Source organism: Chanodichthys erythropterus, chromosome 19, assembly GCF_024489055.1.
Source record: "Chanodichthys erythropterus isolate Z2021 chromosome 19, ASM2448905v1, whole genome shotgun sequence".
Lineage (NCBI taxonomy): Eukaryota > Metazoa > Chordata > Actinopteri > Cypriniformes > Xenocyprididae > Chanodichthys > Chanodichthys erythropterus.
Genome location: NC_090239.1, coordinates 39,090,882 through 39,116,875, shown reverse-complemented (window position 1 = coordinate 39,116,875; position 25,994 = coordinate 39,090,882).

Sequence of the window (25,994 nt, the reverse complement as noted above, 5' to 3'; positions counted from 1 at the left end):
GGGGCCTTAACATGCTCAAAAACTCTTGAAAATTGGCACACACATTGGAATCCGCGGCCATTAGGACGCCGGAGAGGCTGGTACCCGGGCGTGGCAGGGGGGCTCGACAGCGCCCCCTTGAAAAAAGTCTGAAAATTTGGTCCATATATTAAACATGCTTGCACGTATTAGTATGAAACTCGGTACACATATAGACCTCATCGGGCCGAACAACTTTCGCGCTCTAAGTTAATCGCCACGCCAACAGGAAGTCAGCTATTAAGGGTTGTTTGAAAAACGCATGCTCTGGAATTTGATATACTCCTCCTAGACGATTAATCCGATCGCCACCAAACTCGGTCAGCAGGAAGTCAAGACACTGATGATTAAAAATTGCCAGGGGATTTTTGATATCTCGAACGGTTTGGCCGTGGCGAGGCAACGAATTTATGGCGAGAAAAAGGAAACAGGAAATGTGTTATAACGTCTTAATACATATATTGATCTTTATGAAACTTCACGAGTGTGTTCGTTATAGGAGTCTGATCACATGGATGTGACTATTGTGAGTCAAAGTTATAGCGCCACCAACTGGCAGCAGGAAGTGTATCACTTTTTGAAATGTTTTGAGATCACCCTCTTATTTTTACCTGATTTGCTTCAAACTTCATCAGTGTAATGTCAATACACAGCAGATGTAGACCTATGACAGGATTTTTGATATTTGAAATATTGTTGCCATGGCAACAGGTCAAACTGTAATAATATTCTTGAGTGTTTTTGAGGCTCTTAACATGCTTCAAATTGCATGAAACTCGACACACACATCAATATTGTCAACCAGTAGACATGGACAAAGCCATAGAAATGGGCGTGGTGGAGGGGCTCAGTAGCGCCACCTTTTGACAAAAGTGGGGGGGTTAGTTTTTCCTACAGTCACCAAACTCGGTACACATATTATTCTCATCAAGCCGGACAATTTTCTAATTTACATTCATTAGCTCCGACCAACAGGAAGTCAGCTATTTTGGTTTGAATGTTAATTTTTTGAAAAAACAGGCTATGAATTTTATACTACTACTCCTACAGGGTTTATCCAATTTACACCAAGCTTTTTTTAACTTGTTGCGAACACATTGAAGTTGTTTAATTGCAAACGGATTTTGGATATCTCAAACGGTTTGGCCGTGGCGAGGCAACGAATTTATGGCAAGAAAAGGGAAACAAAGTGTTATAACTTCTGCATACATTAATTGATTTTGATGAAACTTTGGCTTAGTCTTCGTTGTACAAGGCTGATCACATGGATTTGACTATTGTGATTCAAAGTCATAGCGCCACCAACTGGAAGCAGAAAATGTGTCACTTTCAGCATACATTGAGATCACCCTCTTATTTTTACCTGATTTGCTTCAAAATTCATCAGAATAATGTTAAAACTTGGCACATGTAATCCTTTGAAAATGGGCAGGGAGGAGGGGCTCTATAACGGCACCTTGTAGTGCAGTAAATGTGGAGTGAATTTGACATAGTCCTTTGATGTTTAACCGTTTTAAGTGCCTATTGCCCGCTGTGCACAGTTGCCCTGAAGCCACCGGGGTGGCGGTGCCACCGGGCCTGGGCCCGCCATCGCTGCTCGCAGCTATATTTATTTTTTTATATATATTTTTTTTTTTTTTTTTTTTTTTTTTCCGTCTTCCGGGGCTTTTTGGGGGCCTTAACATGCTCAAAAACTCTTGAAAATTGGCACACACATTGGAATCCGTGGCCATTAGGACGCCGGAGAGGCTGGTACCCGGGCGTGGCAGGGGGGCTCGACAGCGCCCCCTTGAAAAAAGTCTGAAAATTTGGTCCATATATTAAACATGCTTGCACGTATTAGTATGAAACTCGGTACACATATAGACCTCATCGGGCCGAACAACTTTCGCGCTCTAAGTTAATCGCCACGCCAACAGGAAGTCAGCTATTAATGGTTGTTTGAAAAACGCATGCTCTGGAATTTGATATACTCCTCCTAGACGATTAATCCGATCGCCACCAAACTCGGTCAGCATGAAGTCAAGACACTGATGATTAAAAATTGCCAGGGGATTTTTGATATCTCGAACGGTTTGGCCGTGGCGAGGCAACGAATTTATGGCGAGAAAAAGGAAACAGGAAATGTGTTATAACGTCTTAATACATATATTGATCTTTATGAAACTTCACAAGTGTGTTCGTTATAGGAGTCTGATCACATGGATGTGACTATTGTGAGTCAAAGTTATAGCGCCACCAACTGGCAGCAGGAAGTGTATCACTTTTTGAAATGTTTTGAGATCACCCTCTTATTTTTACCTGATTTGCTTCAAACTTCATCAGTGTAATGTCAATACACAGCAGATATAGACCTATGACAGGATTTTTGATATTTGAAATATTGTTGCCATGGCAACAGGTCAAACTGTAATAATATTCTTGAGTGTTTTTGAGGCTCTTAACATGCTTCAAATTGCATGAAACTTGACACACACATCAATATTGTCAACCAGTAGACATGGACAAAGCCATAGAAATGGGCGTGGTGGAGGGGCTCAGTAGCGCCACCTTTTGACAAAAGTGGGGGGGTTAGTTTTTCCTACAGTCACCAAACTCGGTACACATATTGTTCTCATCAAGCTGGACAATTTTCTAATTTACATTCATTAGCTCCGACCAACAGGAAGTCGGCTATTTTTGTTTGAATGTTAATTTTTTGAAAAAACAGGCTATGAATTTTATACTACTACTCCTACAGGGTTTATCCAATTTACACCAAGCCTTTTTTAACTTGTTGCTAACACATTGAAGTTGTTTAATTGCAAACGGATTTTGGATACCTCAAACGGTTTGGCCGTGGCGAGGCAACAAATTTATGGCGAGAAAAAGGAAACAGGAAATGTGTTATAACGTCTGCATACATATATTGATCTTTATGAAACTTCACGAGTGTGTTAGTTGTAGTAGTCTGATCACATGGATGTGACTATTGTGTGTCAAAGTTATAGCACAACCAACTGGCAGCAGGAAGTGTATAACTTTTTGAAATGCTTTGAGATCACCCTCTTATTTTTACCTGATTTGCTTCAAACTTCATCAGTGTAATGTCAATACACAGCAGATGTAGACCTATGACAGGATTTTTGATATTTGAAATATTGTTGCCATGGCAACAGGTCAAACTGTAATAATATTCTTGAGTGTTTTTGAGGCTCTTAACATGCTTCAAATTGCATGAAACTCGACACACACATCAATATTGTCAACCAATAGATATGGACAAAGCCATAGAAATGGGCGTGGTGAAGGGGCTCAGTAGCGCCACCTTTTGTCAAAAGTGGGGGGGTTAGTTTTTCCTACAGTCACCAAACTCGGTACACATATTGTTCTCATCAAGCTGGACAATTTTCTAATTTACATTCATTAGCTCCAACCAACAGGAAGTCGGCTATTTTTGTTTGAATGTTAATATTTTGAAAAAACAGGCTATGAATTTTATACTACTACTCCTACAGGGTTTATCCAATTTACACCAAGCTTTTTTTAACTTGTTGCTAACACATTGAAGTTGTTTAATTGCAAACGGATTTTGGATATCTCAAACGGTTTGGCCGTGGCGAGGCAACGAATTTATGGCAAGAAAAGGGAAACAAAGTGTTATAACTTCTGCATACATTAATTGATTTTGATGAAACTTTGGCTTAGTCTTCGTTGTACAAGGCTGATCACATGGATTTGACTATTGTGATTCAAAGTCATAGCGCCACCAACTGGAAGCAGAAAATGTGTCACTTTCAGCATACATTGAGATCACCCTCTTATTTTTACCTGATTTGCTTCAAAATTCATCAGAATAATGTTAAAACTTGGCACATGTAATCCTTTGAAAATGGGCAGGGAGGAGGGGCTCTATAGCGGCACCTTGTAGTGCAGTAAATGTGGAGTGAATTTGACATAGTCCTTTGATGTTTAACCATTTTAAGTGCCTATTGCCCGCTGTGCACAGTTGCCCTGAAGCCACCGGGGTGGCGGTGCCACCGGGCTTGGGCCCGCCATCGCTGCTCGCAGCTATATTTATTAGGGCCCAAGCGAAAATTCGCGCAGGGCCCTCTTGTTCTTCTAAGGATTATTATTATTTTTTTTTTTATTTTATTTTTTTTTTTTTTCCGTCTTCCGGGGCTTTTTGGGGGCCTTAACATGCTCAAAAACTCTTGAAAATTGGCACACACATTGGAATCCGCGGCCATTAGGACGCCGGAGAGGCTGGTACCCGGGCGTGGCAGGGGGGCTCGACAGCGCCCCCTTGAAAAAAGTCTGAAAATTTGGTCCATATATTAAACATGCTTGCACGTATTAGTATGAAACTCGGTACACATATAGACCTCATCGGGCCGAACAACTTTCGCGCTCTAAGTTAATCGCCACGCCAACAGGAAGTCAGCTATTAAGGGTTGTTTGAAAAACGCATGCTCTGGAATTTGATATACTCCTCCTAGACGATTAATCCGATCGCCACCAAACTCGGTCAGCATGAAGTCAAGACACTGATGATTAAAAATTGCCAGGGGATTTTTGATATCTCGAACGGTTTGGCCGTGGCGAGGCAACGAATTTATGGCGAGAAAAAGGAAACAGGAAATGTGTTATAACGTCTTAATACATATATTGATCTTTATGAAACTTCACGAGTGTGTTCGTTATAGGAGTCTGATCACATGGATGTGACTATTGTGAGTCAAAGTTATAGCGCCACCAACTGGCAGCAGGAAGTGTATCACTTTTTGAAATGCTTTGAGATCACCCTCTTATTTTTACCTGATTTGCTTCAAACTTCATCAGTGTAATGTCAATACACAGCAGATGTAGACCTATGACAGGATTTTTGATATTTGAAATATTGTTGCCATGGCAACAGGTCAAACTGTAATAATATTCTTGAGTGTTTTTGAGGCTCTTAACATGCTTCAAATTGCATGAAACTCGACACACACATCAATATTGTCAACCAGTAGACATGGACAAAGCCATAGAAATGGGCGTGGTGGAGGGGCTCAGTAGCGCCACCTTTTGACAAAAGTGGGGGGTTAGTTTTTCCTACAGTCACCAAACTCGGTACACATATTATTCTCATCAAGCCGGACAATTTTCTAATTTACATTCATTAGCTCCGACCAACAGGAAGTCAGCTATTTTGGTTTGAATGTTAATTTTTTGAAAAAACAGGCTATGAATTTTATACTACTACTCCTACAGGGTTTATCCAATTTACACCAAGCTTTTTTTAACTTGTTGCTAACACATTGAAGTTGTTTAATTGCAAACGGATTTTGGATATCTCAAACGGTTTGGCCGTGGCGAGGCAACGAATTTATGGCAAGAAAAGGGAAACAAAGTGTTATAACTTCTGCATACTTTAATTGATTTTGATGAAACTTTGGCTTAGTCTTCGTTGTACAAGGCTGATCACATGGATTTGACTATTGTGATTCAAAGTCATAGCGCCACCAACTGGAAGCAGAAAATGTGTCACTTTCAGCATACATTGAGATCACCCTCTTATTTTTACCTGATTTGCTTCAAAATTCATCAGAATAATGTTAAAACTTGGCACATGTAATCATTTGAAAATGGGCAGGGAGGAAGGGGTCTATAGCGGCACCTTGTAGTGCAGTAAATGTGGAGTGAATTTGACATAGTCCTTTGATGTTTAACCGTTTTAAGTGCCTATTGCCCGCTGTGCACAGTTGCCCTGAAGCCACCGGGGTGGCGGTGCCACCGGGCTTGGGCCCGCCATCGCTGCTCGCAGCTATATTTATTATTATTATTTATTTATTTTATTTTTTTTTCCGTCTTCCGGGGCTTTTTGGGGGCCTTAACATGCTCAAAAACTCTTGAAAATTGGCACACACATTGGAATCCGCGGCCATTAGGACGCCGGAGAGGCTGGTACCCGGGCGTGGCAGGGGGGCTCGACAGCGCCCCCTTGAAAAAAGTCTGAAAATTTGGTCCATATATTAAACATGCTTGCACGTATTAGTATGAAACTTGGTACACATATAGACCTCATCGGGCCGAACAACTTTCGCGCTCTAAGTTAATCGCCACGCCAACAGGAAGTCAGCTATTAAGGGTTGTTTAAAAAAAACGCATGCTCTGGAATTTGATATACTCCTCCTAGACGATTAATCCGATCGCCACCAAACTCGGTCAGCATGAAGTCAAGACACTGATGATTAAAAATTGCCAGGGGATTTTTGATATCTCGAACGGTTTGGCCGTGGCGAGGCAACGAATTTATGGCGAGAAAAAGGAAACAGGAAATGTGTTATAACGTCTTAATACATATATTGATCTTTATGAAACTTCACGAGTGTGTTCGTTATAGGAGTCTGATCACATGGATGTGACTATTGTGAGTCAAAGTTATAGCGCCACCAACTGGCAGCAGGAAGTGTATCACTTTTTGAAATGTTTTGAGATCACCCTCTTATTTTTACCTGATTTGCTTCAAGCTTCATCAGTGTAATGTCAATACACAGCAGATGTAGACCTATGACAGGATTTTTGATATTTGAAATATTGTTGCCATGGCAACAGGTCAAACTGTAATAATATTCTTGAGTGTTTTTGAGGCTCTTAACATGCTTCAAATTGCATGAAACTCGACACACACATCAATATTGTCAACCAGTAGACATGGACAAAGCCATAGAAATGGGCGTGGTGGAGGGGCTCAGTAGCGCCACCTTTTGACAAAAGTGGGGGGTTAGTTTTTCCTACAGTCACCAAACTCGGTACACATATTGTTCTCATCAAGCCGGACAATTTTCTAATTTACATTCATTAGCTCCGACCAACAGGAAGTCAGCTATTTTGGTTTGAATGTTAATTTTTTGAAAAAACAGGCTATGAATTTTATACTACTACTCCTACAGGGTTTATCCAATTTACACCAAGCTTTTTTAACTTGTTGCTAACACATTGAAGTTGTTTAATTGCAAACGGATTTTGGATATCTCAAACGGTTTGGCCGTGGCGAGGCAACGAATTTATGGCAAGAAAAGGGAAACAAAGTGTTATAACTTCTGCATACATTAATTGATTTTGATGAAACTTTGGCTTAGTCTTCGTTGTACAAGGCTGATCACATGGATTTGACTATTGTGATTCAAAGTCATAGCGCCACCAACTGGAAGCAGAAAATGTGTCACTTTCAGCATACATTGAGATCACCCTCTTATTTTTACCTGATTTGCTTCAAAATTCATCAGAATAATGTTAAAACTTGGCACATGTAATCCTTTGAAAATGGGCAGGGAGGAGGGGCTCTATAGCGGCACCTTGTAGTGCAGTAAATGTGGAGTGAATTTGACATAGTCCTTTGATGTTTAACCGTTTTAAGTGCCTATTGCCCGCTGTGCACAGTTGCCCTGAAGCCACCGGGGTGGCGGTGCCACCGGGCTTGGGCCCGCCATCGCTGCTCGCAGCTATATTTATTTATTTATTTATTATTATTTTTTTTTCCGTCTTCCGGGGCTTTTTGGGGGCCTTAACATGCTCAAAAACTCTTGAAAATTGGCACACACATTGGAATCCGCGGCCATTAGGACGCCGGAGAGGCTGGTACCCGGGCGTGGCAGGGGGCTCGACAGCGCCCCCTTGAAAAAAGTCTGAAAATTTGGTCCATATATTAAACATGCTTGCACGTATTAGTATGAAACTCGGTACACATATAGACCTCATCGGGCCGAACAACTTTCGCGCTCTAAGTTAATCGCCACGCCAACAGGAAGTCAGCTATTAAGGGTTGTTTGAAAAACGCATGCTCTGGAATTTGATATACTCCTCCTAGACGATTAATCCGATCGCCACCAAACTCGGTCAGCAGGAAGTCAAGACACTGATGATTAAAAATTGCCAGGGGATTTTTGATATCTCGAACGGTTTGGCCGTGGCGAGGCAACGAATTTATGGCGAGAAAAAGGAAACAGGAAATGTGTTATAACGTCTTAATACATATATTGATCTTTATGAAACTTCACGAGTGTGTTCGTTATAGGAGTCTGATCACATGGATGTGACTATTGTGAGTCAAAGTTATAGCGCCACCAACTGGCAGCAGGAAGTGTATCACTTTTTGAAATGTTTTGAGATCACCCTCTTATTTTTACCTGATTTGCTTCAAACTTCATCAGTGTAATGTCAATACACAGCAGATGTAGACCTATGACAGGATTTTTGATATTTGAAATATTGTTGCCATGGCAACAGGTCAAACTGTAATAATATTCTTGAGTGTTTTTGAGGCTCTTAACATGCTTCAAATTGCATGAAACTCGACACACACATCAATATTGTCAACCAGTAGACATGGACAAAGCCATAGAAATGGGCGTGGTGGAGGGGCTCAGTAGCGCCACCTTTTGACAAAAGTGGGGGTTAGTTTTTCCTACAGTCACCAAACTCGGTACACATATTATTCTCATCAAGCCGGACAATTTTCTAATTTACATTCATTAGCTCCGACCAACAGGAAGTCAGCTATTTTGGTTTGAATGTTAATTTTTTGAAAAAACAGGCTATGAATTTTATACTACTACTCCTACAGGGTTTATCCAATTTACACCAAGCTTTTTTTAACTTGTTGCGAACACATTGAAGTTGTTTAATTGCAAACGGATTTTGGATATCTCAAACGGTTTGGCCGTGGCGAGGCAACGAATTTATGGCAAGAAAAGGGAAACAAAGTGTTATAACTTCTGCATACATTAATTGATTTTGATGAAACTTTGGCTTAGTCTTCGTTGTACAAGGCTGATCACATGGATTTGACTATTGTGATTCAAAGTCATAGCGCCACCAACTGGAAGCAGAAAATGTGTCACTTTCAGCATACATTGAGATCACCCTCTTATTTTTACCTGATTTGCTTCAAAATTCATCAGAATAATGTTAAAACTTGGCACATGTAATCCTTTGAAAATGGGCAGGGAGGAGGGGCTCTATAACGGCACCTTGTAGTGCAGTAAATGTGGAGTGAATTTGACATAGTCCTTTGATGTTTAACCGTTTTAAGTGCCTATTGCCCGCTGTGCACAGTTGCCCTGAAGCCACCGGGGTGGCGGTGCCACCGGGCCTGGGCCCGCCATCGCTGCTCGCAGCTATATTTATTTTTTTATATATTTTTTTTTTTTTTTTTTTTTATTTTTTCCGTCTTCCGGGGCTTTTTGGGGGCCTTAACATGCTCAAAAACTCTTGAAAATTGGCACACACATTGGAATCCGTGGCCATTAGGACGCCGGAGAGGCTGGTACCCGGGCGTGGCAGGGGGGCTCGACAGCGCCCCCTTGAAAAAAGTCTGAAAATTTGGTCCATATATTAAACATGCTTGCACGTATTAGTATGAAACTCGGTACACATATAGACCTCATCGGGCCGAACAACTTTCGCGCTCTAAGTTAATCGCCACGCCAACAGGAAGTCAGCTATTAATGGTTGTTTGAAAAACGCATGCTCTGGAATTTGATATACTCCTCCTAGACGATTAATCCGATCGCCACCAAACTCGGTCAGCATGAAGTCAAGACACTGATGATTAAAAATTGCCAGGGGATTTTTGATATCTCGAACGGTTTGGCCGTGGCGAGGCAACGAATTTATGGCGAGAAAAAGGAAACAGGAAATGTGTTATAACGTCTTAATACATATATTGATCTTTATGAAACTTCACAAGTGTGTTCGTTATAGGAGTCTGATCACATGGATGTGACTATTGTGAGTCAAAGTTATAGCGCCACCAACTGGCAGCAGGAAGTGTATCACTTTTTGAAATGTTTTGAGATCACCCTCTTATTTTTACCTGATTTGCTTCAAACTTCATCAGTGTAATGTCAATACACAGCAGATATAGACCTATGACAGGATTTTTGATATTTGAAATATTGTTGCCATGGCAACAGGTCAAACTGTAATAATATTCTTGAGTGTTTTTGAGGCTCTTAACATGCTTCAAATTGCATGAAACTTGACACACACATCAATATTGTCAACCAGTAGACATGGACAAAGCCATAGAAATGGGCGTGGTGGAGGGGCTCAGTAGCGCCACCTTTTGACAAAAGTGGGGGGGTTAGTTTTTCCTACAGTCACCAAACTCGGTACACATATTATTCTCATCAAGCCGGACAATTTTCTAATTTACATTCATTAGCTCCGACCAACAGGAAGTCAGCTATTTTGGTTTGAATGTTAATTTTTTGAAAAAACAGGCTATGAATTTTATACTACTACTCCTACAGGGTTTATCCAATTTACACCAAGCTTTTTTTAACTTGTTGCGAACACATTGAAGTTGTTTAATTGCAAACAGATTTTGGATATCTCAAACGGTTTGGCCGTGGCGAGGCAACGAATTTATGGCGAGAAAAGGGAAACAGGAAATGTGTTATAACTTCTGCATACATTGATTGATGTTTATGAAACTTCAGGAGTGTGTTGGTTGTAGTAGTCTGATCACATGGATGTAACTATTGTGAGTCAAAGTTATAGCGCCACCAAATGGCAGCAAGAAGTGTATCACTTTTAAAATGCTTTGAGATCACCCTCTTATTTTTACCTGATTTGCTTCAAACTTCATCAGTGTAATGTCAATACACAGCAGATGTAGACCTATGACAGGATTTTTGATATTTGAAATATTGTTGCCATGGCAACAGGTCAAACTGTAATAATATTCTTGAGTGTTTTTGAGGCTCTTAATATGCTTCAAATTTCATGAAACTCGACACACACATCAATATTGTCAACCAGTAGACATGGACAAAGCCATAGAAATGGGCGTGGTGGAGGGGCTCAGTAGCGCCACCTTTTGACAAAAGTGGGGGGGTTAGTTTTTCCTACAGTCACCAAACTCGGTACACATATTGTTCTCATCAAGCCGGACAATTTTCTAATTTACATTCATTAGCTCCGACCAACAGGAAGTCAGCTATTTTGGTTTGAATGTTAATTTTTTGAAAAAACAGGCTATGAATTTTATACTACTACTCCTACAGGGTTTATCCAATTTACACCAAGCTTTTTTTAACTTGTTGCTAACACATTGAAGTTGTTTAATTGCAAACGGATTTTGGATATCTCAAACGGTTTGGCCGTGGCGAGGCAACGAATTTATGGCAAGAAAAGGGAAACAAAGTGTTATAACTTCTGCATACATTAATTGATTTTGATGAAACTTTGGCTTAGTCTTCGTTGTACAAGGCTGATCACATGGATTTGACTATTGTGATTCAAAGTCATAGCGCCACCAACTGGAAGCAGAAAATGTGTCACTTTCAGCATACATTGAGATCACCCTCTTATTTTTACCTGATTTGCTTCAAAATTCATCAGAATAATGTTAAAACTTGGCACATGTAATCCTTTGAAAATGGGCAGGGAGGAGGGGCTCTATAACGGCACCTTGTAGTGCAGTAAATGTGGAGTGAATTTGACATAGTCCTTTGATGTTTAACCGTTTTAAGTGCCTATTGCCCGCTGTGCACAGTTGCCCTGAAGCCACCGGGGTGGCGGTGCCACCGGGCTTCGGCCCGCCATCGCTGCTCGCAGCTATATTTATTTATTTATTTTTTATTTTTTTAATTTATTTTTTATTTTTTCCGTCTTCCGGGGATTTTTGGGGGCCTTAACATGCTCAAAAACTCTTGAAAATTGGCACACACATTGGAATCCGCGGCCATTAGGACGCCGGAGAGGCTGGTACCCGGGCGTGGCAGGGGCTCGACAGCGCCCCTTGAAAAAAGTCTGAAAATTTGGTCCATATATTAAACATGCTTGCACGTATTAGTATGAAACTCGGTACACATATAGACCTCATCGGGCCGAACAACTTTCACGCTCTAAGTTAATCGCCACGCCAACAGGAAGTCAGCTATTAAGGGTTGTTTGAAAAACGCATGCTCTGGAATTTGATATACTCCTCCTAGACGATTAATCCGATCGCCACCAAACTCGGTCAGCATGAAGTCAAGACACTGATGATTAAAAATTGCCAGGGGATTTTTGATATCTCGAACGGTTTGGCCGTGGCGAGGCAACGAATTTATGGCGAGAAAAAGGAAACAGGAAATGTGTTATAACGTCTTAATACATATATTGATCTTTATGAAACTTCACGAGTGTGTTCGTTATAGGAGTCTGATCACATGGATGTGACTATTGTGAGTCAAAGTTATAGCGCCACCAACTGGCAGCAGGAAGTGTATCACTTTTTGAAATGTTTTGAGATCACCCTCTTATTTTTACCTGATTTGCTTCAAACTTCATCAGTGTAATGTCAATACACAGCAGATGTAGACCTATGACAGGATTTTTGATATTTGAAATATTGTTGCCATGGCAACAGGTCAAACTGTAATAATATTCTTGAGTGTTTTTGAGGCTCTTAACATGCTTCAAATTGCATGAAACTCGACACACACATCAATATTGTCAACCAGTAGACATGGACAAAGCCATAGAAATGGGCGTGGTGGAGGGGCTCAGTAGCGCCACCTTTTGACAAAAGTGGGGGTTAGTTTTTCCTACAGTCACCAAACTCGGTACACATATTGTTCTCATCAAGCCGGACAATTTTCTAATTTACATTCATTAGCTCCGACCAACAGGAAGTCAGCTATTTTGGTTTGAATGTTAATTTTTTGAAAAAACAGGCTATGAATTTTATACTACTACTCCTACAGGGTTTATCCAATTTACACCAAGCTTTTTTTAACTTGTTGCTAACACATTGAAGTTGTTTAATTGCAAACGGATTTTGGATATCTCAAACGGTTTGGCCGTGGCGAGGCAACGAATTTATGGCAAGAAAAGGGAAACAAAGTGTTATAACTTCTGCATACATTAATTGATTTTGATGAAACTTTGGCTTAGTCTTCGTTGTACAAGGCTGATCACATGGATTTGACTATTGTGATTCAAAGTCATAGCGCCACCAACTGGAAGCAGAAAATGTGTCACTTTCAGCATACATTGAGATCACCCTCTTATTTTTACCTGATTTGCTTCAAAATTCATCAGAATAATGTTAAAACTTGGCACATGTAATCCTTTGAAAATGGGCAGGGAGGAGGGGCTCTATAGCGGCACCTTGTAGTGCAGTAAATGTGGAGTGAATTTGACATAGTCCTTTGATGTTTAACCGTTTTAAGTGCCTATTGCCCGCTGTGCACAGTTGCCCTGAAGCCACCGGGGTGGCGGTGCCACCGGGCTTGGGCCCGCCATCGCTGCTCGCAGCTATATTTATTTATTTATTTATTATTATTTTTTTTTCCGTCTTCCGGGGCTTTTTGGGGGCCTTAACATGCTCAAAAACTCTTGAAAATTGGAATCCGCGGCCATTAGGACGCCGGAGAGGCTGGTACCCGGGCGTGGCAGGGGGGCTCGACAGCGCCCCCTTGAAAAAAGTCTGAAAATTTGGTCCATATATTAAACATGCTTGCACGTATTAGTATGAAACTCGGTACACATATAGACCTCATCGGGCCGAACAACTTTCACGCTCTAAGTTAATCGCCACGCCAACAGGAAGTCAGCTATTAAGGGTTGTTTGAAAAACGCATGCTCTGGAATTTGATATACTCCTCCTAGACGATTAATCCGATCGCCACCAAACTCGGTCAGCAGGAAGTCAAGACACTGATGATTAAAAATTGCCAGGGGATTTTTGATATCTCGAACGGTTTGGCCGTGGCGAGGCAACGAATTTATGGCGAGAAAAAGGAAACAGGAAATGTGCCTATTGCCCGCTGTGCACAGTTGCCCTGAAGCCACCGGGGTGGCGGTGCCACCGGGCCTGGGCCCGCCATCGCTGCTCGCAGCTATATTTATTTTTTTATATTTTTTTTTTTTTTTTTTTTTTTTCGTCTTCCGGGGCTTTTTGGGGGCCTTAACATGCTCAAAAACTCTTGAAAATTGGCACACACATTGGAATCCGCGGCCATTAGGACGCCGGAGAGGCTGGTACCCGGGCGTGGCAGGGGGGCTCGACAGCGCCCCCTTGAAAAAAGTCTGAAAATTTGGTCCATATATTAAACATGCTTGCACGTATTAGTATGAAACTCGGTACACATATAGACCTCATCGGGCCGAACAACTTTCGCTCTAAGTTAATCGCCACGCCAACAGGAAGTCAGCTATTAATGGTTGTTTGAAAAACGCATGCTCTGGAATTTGATATACTCCTCCTAGACGATTAATCCGATCGCCACCAAACTCGGTCAGCATGAAGTCAAGACACTGATGATTAAAAATTGCCAGGGGATTTTTGATATCTCGAACGGTTTGGCCGTGGCGAGGCAACAAATTTATGGCGAGAAAAAGGAAACAGGAAATGTGTTATAACATCTTAATACATATATTGATCTTTATGAAACTTCACAAGTGTGTTCGTTATAGGAGTCTGATCACATGGATGTGACTATTGTGAGTCAAAGTTATAGCGCCACCAACTGGCAGCAGGAAGTGTATCACTTTTTGAAATGTTTTGAGATCACCCTCTTATTTTTACCTGATTTGCTTCAAACTTCATCAGTGTAATGTCAATACACAGCAGATATAGACCTATGACAGGATTTTTGATATTTGAAATATTGTTGCCATGGCAACAGGTCAAACTGTAATAATATTCTTGAGTGTTTTTGAGGCTCTTAACATGCTTCAAATTGCATGAAACTCGACACACACATCAATATTGTCAACCAGTAGACATGGACAAAGCCATAGAAATGGGCGTGGTGGAGGGGCTCAGTAGCGACACCTTTTGACAAAAGTGGGGGGTTAGTTTTTCCTACAGTCACCAAACTCGGTACACATATTATTCTCATCAAGCCGGACAATTTTCTAATTTACATTCATTAGCTCCGACCAACAGGAAGTCAGCTATTTTGGTTTGAATGTTAATTTTTTGAAAAAACAGGCTATGAATTTTATACTACTACTCCTACAGGGTTTATCCAATTTACACCAAGCTTTTTTTAACTTGTTGCGAACACATTGAAGTTGTTTAATTGCAAACGGATTTTGGATATCTCAAACGGTTTGGCCGTGGCGAGGCAACGAATTTATGGCGAGAAAAGGGAAACAGGAAATGTGTTATAACTTCTGCATACATTGATTGATGTTTATGAAACTTCAGGAGTGTGTTGGTTGTAGTAGTCTGATCACATGGATGTAACTATTGTGAGTCAAAGTTATAGCGCCACCAAATGGCAGCAAGAAGTGTATCACTTTTAAAATGCTTTGAGATCACCCTCTTATTTTTACCTGATTTGCTTCAAACTTCATCAGTGTAATGTCAATACACAGCAGATATAGACCTATGACAGGATTTTTGATATTTGAAATATTGTTGCCATGGCAACAGGTCAAACTGTAATAATATTCTTGAGTGTTTTTGAGGCTCTTAACATGCTTCAAATTGCATGAAACTCGACACACACATCAATATTGTCAACCAGTAGACATGGACAAAGCCATAGAAATGGGCGTGGTGGAGGGGCTCAGTAGCGCCACCTTTTGACAAAAGTGGGGGTTAGTTTTTCCTACAGTCACCAAACTCGGTACACATATTATTCTCATCAAGCCGGACAATTTTCTAATTTACATTCATTAGCTCCGACCAACAGGAAGTCAGCTATTTTGGTTTGAATGTTAATTTTTTGAAAAAACAGGCTATGAATTTTATACTACTACTCCTACAGGGTTTATCCAATTTACACCAAGCTTTTTTTAACTTGTTGCGAACACATTGAAGTTGTTTAATTGCAAACGGATTTTGGATATCTCAAACGGTTTGGCCGTGGCGAGGCAACGAATTTATGGCGAGAAAAGGGAAACAGGAAATGTGTTATAACTTCTGCATACATTGATTGATGTTTATGAAACTTCAGGAGTGTGTTGGTTGTAGTAGTCTGATCACATGGATGTAACTATTGTGAGTCAAAGTTATAGCGCCACCAAATGGCAGCAAGAAGTGTATCACTTTTAAAATGCTTTGAGATCACCCTCTTATTTTTACCTGATTTGCTTCAAACTTCATCAGTGTAATGTCAATACACAGCAGATGTAGACCTATGACAGGATTTTTGATATTTGAAATATTGTTGCCATGGCAACAGGTCAAACTGTAATAATATTCTTGAGTGTTTTTGAGGCTCTTAATATGCTTCAAATTGCATGAAACTCGACACACACATCAATATTGTCAACCAGTAGACATGGACAAAGCCATAGAAATGGGCGTGGTGGAGGGGCTCAGTAGCGCCACCTTTTGACAAAAGTGGGGGGTTAGTTTTTCCTACAGTCACCAAACTCGGTACACATATTGTTCTCATCAAGCCGGACAATTTTCTAATTTACATTCATTAGCTCCGACCAACAGGAAGTCAGCTATTTTGGTTTGAATGTTAATTTTTTGAAAAAACAGGCTATGAATTTTATACTACTACTCCTACAGGGTTTATCCAATTTACACCAAGCTTTTTTTAACTTGTTGCTAACACATTGAAGTTGTTTAATTGCAAACGGATTTTGGATATCTCAAACGGTTTGGCCGTGGCGAGGCAACGAATTTATGGCAAGAAAAGGGAAACAAAGTGTTATAACTTCTGCATACATTAATTGATTTTGATGAAACTTTGGCTTAGTCTTCGTTGTACAAGGCTGATCACATGGATTTGACTATTGTGATTCAAAGTCATAGCGCCACCAACTGGAAGCAGAAAATGTGTCACTTTCAGCATACATTGAGATCACCCTCTTATTTTTACCTGATTTGCTTCAAAATTCATCAGAATAATGTTAAAACTTGGCACATGTAATCCTTTGAAAATGGGCAGGGAGGAGGGGCTCTATAACGGCACCTTGTAGTGCAGTAAATGTGGAGTGAATTTGACATAGTCCTTTGATGTTTAACCGTTTTAAGTGCCTATTGCCCGCTGTGCACAGTTGCCCTGAAGCCACCGGGGTGGCGGTGCCACCGGGCTTCGGCCCGCCATCGCTGCTCGCAGCTATATTTATTTATTTATTTTTTATTTTTTTAATTTATTTTTTATTTTTTCCGTCTTCCGGGGATTTTTGGGGGCCTTAACATGCTCAAAAACTCTTGAAAATTGGCACACACATTGGAATCCGCGGCCATTAGGACGCCGGAGAGGCTGGTACCCGGGCGTGGCAGGGGGGCTCGACAGCGCCCCCTTGAAAAAAGTCTGAAAATTTGGTCCATATATTAAACATGCTTGCACGTATTAGTATGAAACTCGGTACACATATAGACCTCATCGGGCCGAACAACTTTCGCGCTCTAAGTTAATCGCCACGCCAACAGGAAGTCAGCTATTAAGGGTTGTTTGAAAAACGCATGCTCTGGAATTTGATATACTCCTCCTAGACGATTAATCCGATCGCCACCAAACTCGGTCAGCATGAAGTCAAGACACTGATGATTAAAAATTGCCAGGGGATTTTTGATATCTCGAACGGTTTGGCCGTGGCGAGGCAACGAATTTATGGCGAGAAAAAGGAAACAGGAAATGTGTTATAACGTCTTAATACATATATTGATCTTTATGAAACTTCACGAGTGTGTTCGTTATAGGAGTCTGATCACATGGATGTGACTATTGTGAGTCAAAGTTATAGCGCCACCAACTGGCAGCAGGAAGTGTATCACTTTTTGAAATGTTTTGAGATCACCCTCTTATTTTTACCTGATTTGCTTCAAACTTCATCAGTGTAATGTCAATACACAGCAGATGTAGACCTATGACAGGATTTTTGATATTTGAAATATTGTTGCCATGGCAACAGGTCAAACTGTAATAATATTCTTGAGTGTTTTTGAGGCTCTTAACATGCTTCAAATTGCATGAAACTCGACACACACATCAATATTGTCAACCAGTAGACATGGACAAAGCCATAGAAATGGGCGTGGTGGAGGGGCTCAGTAGCGCCACCTTTTGACAAAAGTGGGGGGGTTAGTTTTTCCTACAGTCACCAAACTCGGTACACATATTGTTCTCATCAAGCCGGACATTTTTCTAATTTACATTCATTAGCTCCGACCAACAGGAAGTCAGCTATTTTGGTTTGAATGTTAATTTTTTGAAAAAACAGGCTATGAATTTTATACTACTACTCCTACAGGGTTTATCCAATTTACACCAAGCTTTTTTTAACTTGTTGCTAACACATTGAAGTTGTTTAATTGCAAACGGATTTTGGATATCTCAAACGGTTTGGCCGTGGCGAGGCAACGAATTTATGGCAAGAAAAGGGAAACAAAGTGTTATAACTTCTGCATACATTAATTGATTTTGATGAAACTTTGGCTTAGTCTTCGTTGTACAAGGCTGATCACATGGATTTGACTATTGTGATTCAAAGTCATAGCGCCACCAACTGGAAGCAGAAAATGTGTCACTTTCAGCATACATTGAGATCACCCTCTTATTTTTACCTGATTTGCTTCAAAATTCATCAGAATAATGTTAAAACTTGGCACATGTAATCCTTTGAAAATGGGCAGGGAGGAGGGGCTCTATAACGGCACCTTGTAGTGCAGTAAATGTGGAGTGAATTTGACATAGTCCTTTGATGTTTAACCGTTTTAAGTGCCTATTGCCCGCTGTGCACAGTTGCCCTGAAGCCACCGGGGTGGCGGTGCCACCGGGCTTGGGCCCGCCATCGCTGCTCGCAGCTATATTTATTTTTTTATTTTTTTATTTTTTTTTTATTTTTATTTTTTTTCCGTCTTCCGGGGCTTTTTGGGGGCCTTAACATGCTCAAAAACTCTTGAAAATTGGCACACACATTGGAATCCGCGGCCATTAGGACGCCGGAGAGGCTGGTACCCGGGCGTGGCAGGGGGGCTCGACAGCGCCCCCTTGAAAAAAGTCTGAAAATTTGGTCCATATATTAAACATGCTTGCACGTATTAGTATGAAACTCGGTACACATATAGACCTCATCGGGCCGAACAACTTTCGTGCTCTAAGTTAATCGCCACGCCAACAGGAAGTCAGCTATTAAGGGTTGTTTGAAAAACGCATGCTATGGAATTTGATATACTCCTCCTAGACGATTAATCCGATCGCCACCAAACTCGGTCAGCATGAAGTCAAGACACTGATGATTAAAAATTGCCAGGGGATTTTAGATATCTCGAACGGTTTGGCCGTGGCGAGGCAACGAATTTATGGCGAGAAAAAGGAAACAGGAAATGTGTTATAACGTCTTAATACATATATTGATCTTTATGAAACTTCACGAGTGTGTTCGTTATAGGAGTCTGATCACATGGATGTGACTATTGTGAGTCAAAGTTATAGCGCCACCAACTGGCAGCAGGAAGTGTATCACTTTTTGAAATGTTTTGAGATCACCCTCTTATTTTTACCTGATTTGCTTCAAACTTCATCAGTGTAATGTCAATACACAGCAGATGTAGACCTATGACAGGATTTTTGATATTTGAAATATTGTTGCCATGGCAACAGGTCAAACTGTAATAATATTCTTGAGTGTTTTTGAGGCTCTTAACATGCTTCAAATTGCATGAAACTCGACACACACATCAATATTGTCAACCAGTAGACATGGACAAAGCCATAGAAATGGGCGTGGTGGAGGGGCTCAGTAGCGCCACCTTTTGACAAAAGTGGGGGTTAGTTTTTCCTACAGTCACCAAACTCGGTACACATATTGTTCTCATCAAGCCGGACAATTTTCTAATTTACATTCATTAGCTCCGACCAACAGGAAGTCAGCTATTTTGGTTTGAATGTTAATTTTTTGAAAAAACAGGCTATGAATTTTATACTACTACTCCTACAGGGTTTATCCAATTTACACCAAGCTTTTTTAACTTGTTGCTAACACATTGAAGTTGTTTAATTGCAAACGGATTTTGGATATCTCAAACGGTTTGGCCGTGGCGAGGCAACGAATTTATGGCAAGAAAAGGGAAACAAAGTGTTATAACTTCTGCATACATTAATTGATTTTGATGAAACTTTGGCTTAGTCTTCGTTGTACAAGGCTGATCACATGGATTTGACTATTGTGATTCAAAGTCATAGCGCCACCAACTGGAAGCAGAAAATGTGTCACTTCCAGCATACATTGAGATCACCCTCTTATTTTTACCTGATTTGCTTCAAAATTCATCAGAATAATGTTAAAACTTGGCACATGTAATCCTTTGAAAATGGGCAGGGAGGAGGGGCTCTATAGCGGCACCTTGTAGTGCAGTAAATGTGGAGTGAATTTGACATAGTCCTTTGATGTTTAACCGTTTTAAGTGCCTATTGCCCGCTGTGCACAGTTGCCCTGAAGCCACCGGGCTTGGGCCCGCCATCGCTGCTCGCAGCTATATTTATTTATTTATTTATTATTATTTTTTTTCCGTCTTCCGGGGCTTTTTGGGGGCCTTAACATGCTCAAAAACTCTTGAAAATTGGCACACACATTGGAATCCGCGGCCATTAGGACGCCGGAGAGGCTGGTACCCGGGCGTGGCAGGGGGGCTCGACAGCGCCCCCTTGAAAAAAGTCTGAAAATTTGGTCCATATATTAAACATGCTTGCACGTATTAGTATGAAACTCGGTACACATATAGACCTCATCGGGCCGAACAACTTTCGCGCTCTAAGTTAATCGCCACGCCAACAGGAAGTCAGCTATTAAGGGTTGTTTGAAAAACGCATGCTCTGGAATTTGATATACTCCTCCTAGACGATTAATCCGATCGCCACCAAACTCAATCAGCAGGAAGTCAAGACACTGATGATTAAAAATTGCCAGGGGATTTTTGATATCTCGAACGGTTTGGCCGTGGCGAGGCAACGAATTTATGGCGAGAAAAAGGAAACAGGAAATGTGTTAAAACGTCTTAATACATATATTGATCTTTATGAAACTTCACGAGTGTGTTCGTTATAGGAGTCTGATCACATGGATGTGACTATTGTGAGTCAAAGTTATAGCGCCACCAACTGGCAGCAGGAAGTGTATCACTTTTTGAAATGTTTTGAGATCACCCTCTTATTTTTACCTGATTTGCTTCAAACTTCATCAGTGTAATGTCAATACACAGCAGATGTAGACCTATGACAGGATTTTTGATATTTGAAATATTGTTGCCATGGCAACAGGTCAAACTGTAATAATATTCTTGAGTGTTTTTGAGGCTCTTAACATACTTCAAATTGCATGAAACTCGACACACACATCAATATTGTCAACCAGTAGACATGGACAAAGCCATAGAAATGGGCGTGGTGGAGGGGCTCAGTAGCGCCACCTTTTGACAAAAGTGGGGGGGTTAGTTTTTCCTACAGTCACCAAACTCGGTACACATATTATTCTCATCAAGCCGGGCAATTTTCTAATTTACATTCATTAGCTCCGACCAACAGGAAGTCAGCTATTTTGGTTTGAATGTTAATTTTTTGAAAAAACAGGCTATGAATTTTATACTACTACTCCTACAGGGTTTATCCAATTTACACCAAGCTTTTTTTAACTTGTTGCGAACACATTGAAGTTGTTTAATTGCAAACGGATTTTGGATATCTCAAACGGTTTGGCCGTGGCGAGGCAACGAATTTATGGCAAGAAAAGGGAAACAAAGTGTTATAACTTCTGCATACATTAATTGATTTTGATGAAACTTTGGCTTAGTCTTCGTTGTTCAAGGCTGATCACATGGATTTGACTATTGTGATTCAAAGTCATAGCGCCACCAACTGGAAGCAGAAAATGTGTCACTTTCAGCATACATTGAGATCACCCTCTTATTTTTACCTGATTTGCTTCAAAATTCATCAGAATAATGTTAAAACTTGGCACATGTAATCCTTTGAAAATGGGCAGGGAGGAGGGGCTCTATAACGGCACCTTGTAGTGCAGTAAATGTGGAGTGAATTTGACATAGTCCTTTGATGTTTAACCGTTTTAAGTGCCTATTGCCCGCTGTGCACAGTTGCCCTGAAGCCACCGGGGTGGCGGTGCCACCGGGCCTGGGCCCGCCATCGCTGCTCGCAGCTATATTTATTTTTTTATATTTTTTTTTTTTTTTTTTTTTTTCGTCTTCCGGGGCTTTTTGGGGGCCTTAACATGCTCAAAAACTCTTGAAAATTGGCACACACATTGGAATCCGCGGCCATTAGGACGCCGGAGAGGCTGGTACCCGGGCGTGGCAGGGGGGCTCGACAGCGCCCCCTTGAAAAAAGTCTGAAAATTTGGTCCATATATTAAACATGCTTGCACGTATTAGTATGAAACTCGGTACACATATAGACCTCATCGGGCCGAACAACTTTCGCGCTCTAAGTTAATCGCCACGCCAACAGGAAGTCAGCTATTAATGGTTGTTTGAAAAACGCATGCTCTGGAATTTGATATACTCCTCCTAGACGATTAATCCGATCGCCACCAAACTCGGTCAGCATGAAGTCAAGACACTGATGATTAAAAATTGCCAGGGGATTTTTGATATCTCGAACGGTTTGGCCGTGGCGAGGCAACGAATTTATGGCGAGAAAAAGGAAACAGGAAATGTGTTATAACGTCTTAATACATATATTGATCTTTATGAAACTTCACAAGTGTGTTCGTTATAGGAGTCTGATCACATGGATGTGACTATTGTGAGTCAAAGTTATAGCGCCACCAACTGGCAGCAGGAAGTGTATCACTTTTTGAAATGTTTTGAGATCACCCTCTTATTTTTACCTGATTTGCTTCAAACTTCATCAGTGTAATGTCAATACACAGCAGATATAGACCTATGACAGGATTTTTGATATTTGAAATATTGTTGCCATGGCAACAGGTCAAACTGTAATAATATTCTTGAGTGTTTTTGAGGCTCTTAACATGCTTCAAATTGCATGAAACTCGACACACACATCAATATTGTCAACCAGTAGACATGGACAAAGCCATAGAAATGGGCGTGGTGGAGGGGCTCAGTAGCGACACCTTTTGACAAAAGTGGGGGGGTTAGTTTTTCCTACAGTCACCAAACTCGGTACACATATTATTCTCATCAAGCCGGACAATTTTCTAATTTACATTCATTAGCTCCGACCAACAGGAAGTCAGCTATTTTGGTTTGAATGTTAATTTTTTGAAAAAACAGGCTATGAATTTTATACTACTACTCCTACAGGGTTTATCCAATTTACACCAAGCTTTTTTTAACTTGTTGCGAACACATTGAAGTTGTTTAATTGCAAACGGATTTTGGATATCTCAAACGGTTTGGCCATGGCGAGGCAACGAATTTATGGCGAGAAAAGGGAAACAGGAAATGTGTTATAACTTCTGCATACATTGATTGATGTTTATGAAACTTCAGGAGTGTGTTGGTTGTAGTAGTCTGATCACATGGATGTAACTATTGTGAGTCAAAGTTATAGCGCCACCAAATGGCAGCAAGAAGTGTATCACTTTTAAAATGCTTTGAGATCACCCTCTTATTTTTACCTGATTTGCTTCAAACTTCATCAGTGTAATGTCAATACACAGCAGATGTAGACCTATGACAGGATTTTTGATATTTGAAATATTGTTGCCATGGCAACAGGTCAAACTGTAATAATATTCTTGAGTGTTTTTGAGGCTCTTAATATGCTTCAAATTGCATGAAACTCGACACACACATCAATATTGTCAACCAGTAGACATGGACAAAGCCATAGAAATGGGCGTGGTGGAGGGGCTCAGTAGCGCCACCTTTTGACAAAATTGTGGGGGTTAGTTTTTCCTACAGTCACCAAACTCGGTACACATATTGTTCTCATCAAGCCGGACAATTTTCTAATTTACATTCATTAGCTCCGACCAACAGGAAGTCAGCTATTTTGGTTTGAATGTTAATTTTTTGAAAAAACAGGCTATGAATTTTATACTACTACTCCTACAGGGTTTATCCAATTTACACCAAGCTTTTTTTAACTTGTTGCTAACACATTGAAGTTGTTTAATTGCAAACGGATTTTGGATATCTCAAACGGTTTGGCCGTGGCGAGGCAACGAATTTATGGCAAGAAAAGGGAAACAAAGTGTTATAACTTCTGCATACATTCATTGATTTTGATGAAACTTTGGCTTAGTCTTCGTTGTACAAGGCTGATCACATGGATTTGACTATTGTGATTCAAAGTCATAGCGCCACCAACTGGAAGCAGAAAATGTGTCACTTTCAGCATACATTGAGATCACCCTCTTATTTTTACCTGATTTGCTTCAAAATTCATCAGAATAATGTTAAAACTTGGCACATGTAATCCTTTGAAAATGGGCAGGGAGGAGGGGCTCTATAACGGCACCTTGTAGTGCAGTAAATGTGGAGTGAATTTGACATAGTCCTTTGATGTTTAACCGTTTTAAGTGCCTATTGCCCGCTGTGCAAAGTTGCCCTGAAGCCACCGGGGTGGCGGTGCCACCGGGCTTGGGCCCGCCATCGCTGCTCGCAGCTATATTTATTTTTTTATTTTTTTATTATTTTTTTATTTTTATTTTTTTTCCGTCTTCCGGGGCTTTTTGGGGGCCTTAACATGCTCAAAAACTCTTGAAAATTGGCACACACATTGGAATCCGCGGCCATTAGGACGCCGGAGAGGCTGGTACCCGGGCGTGGCAGGGGCTCGACAGCGCCCCCTTGAAAAAGTCTGAAAATTTGGTCCATATATTAAACATGCTTGCACGTATTAGTATGAAACTCGGTACACATATAGACCTCATCGGGCCGAACAACTTTCGTGCTCTAAGTTAATCGCCACGCCAACAGGAAGTCAGCTATTAAGGGTTGTTTGAAAAACGCATGCTATGGAATTTGATATACTCCTCCTAGACGATTAATCCGATCGCCACCAAACTCGGTCAGCATGAAGTCAAGACACTGATGATTAAAAATTGCCAGGGGATTTTAGATATCTCGAACGGTTTGGCCGTGGCGAGGCAACGAATTTATGGCGAGAAAAAGGAAACAGGAAATGTGTTATAACGTCTTAATACATATATTGATCTTTATGAAACTTCACGAGTGTGTTCGTTATAGGAGTCTGATCACATGGATGTGACTATTGTGAGTCAAAGTTATAGCGCCACCAACTGGCAGCAGGAAGTGTATCACTTTTTGAAATGTTTTGAGATCACCCTCTTATTTTTACCTGATTTGCTTCAAACTTCATCAGTGTAATGTCAATACACAGCAGATGTAGACCTATGACAGGATTTTTGATATTTGAAATATTGTTGCCATGGCAACAGGTCAAACTGTAATAATATTCTTGAGTGGTTTTGAGGCTCTTAACATGCTTCAAATTGCATGAAACTCGACACACACATCAATATTGTCATCCAGTAGACATGGACAAAGCCATAGAAATGGACGTGGTGGAGGGGCTCAGTAGCGCCACCTTTTGACAAAAGTGGGGGTTAGTTTTTCCTACAGTCACCAAACTCGGTACACATATTGTTCTCATCAAGCCGGACAATTTTCTAATTTTCATTCATTAGCTCCGACCAACAGGAAGTCGGCTATTTTTGTTTGAATGTTAATTTTTTGAAAAAACAGGCTGTGAATTTTAAACTACTACTCCTACAGGGTTTATCCAATTTACACCAAGCTTTTTTAACTTGTTGCTAACACATTGAAGTTGTTTAATTGCAAACGGATTTTGGATATCTCAAACGGTTTGGCCGTGGCGAGGCAACGAATTTATGGCAAGAAAAGGGAAACAAAGTGTTATAACTTCTGCATACATTAATTGATTTTGATGAAACTTTGGCTTAGTCTTCGTTGTACAAGGCTGATCACATGGATTTGACTATTGTGATTCAAAGTCATAGCGCCACCAACTGGAAGCAGAAAATGTGTCACTTTCAGCATACATTGAGATCACCCTCTTATTTTTACCTGATTT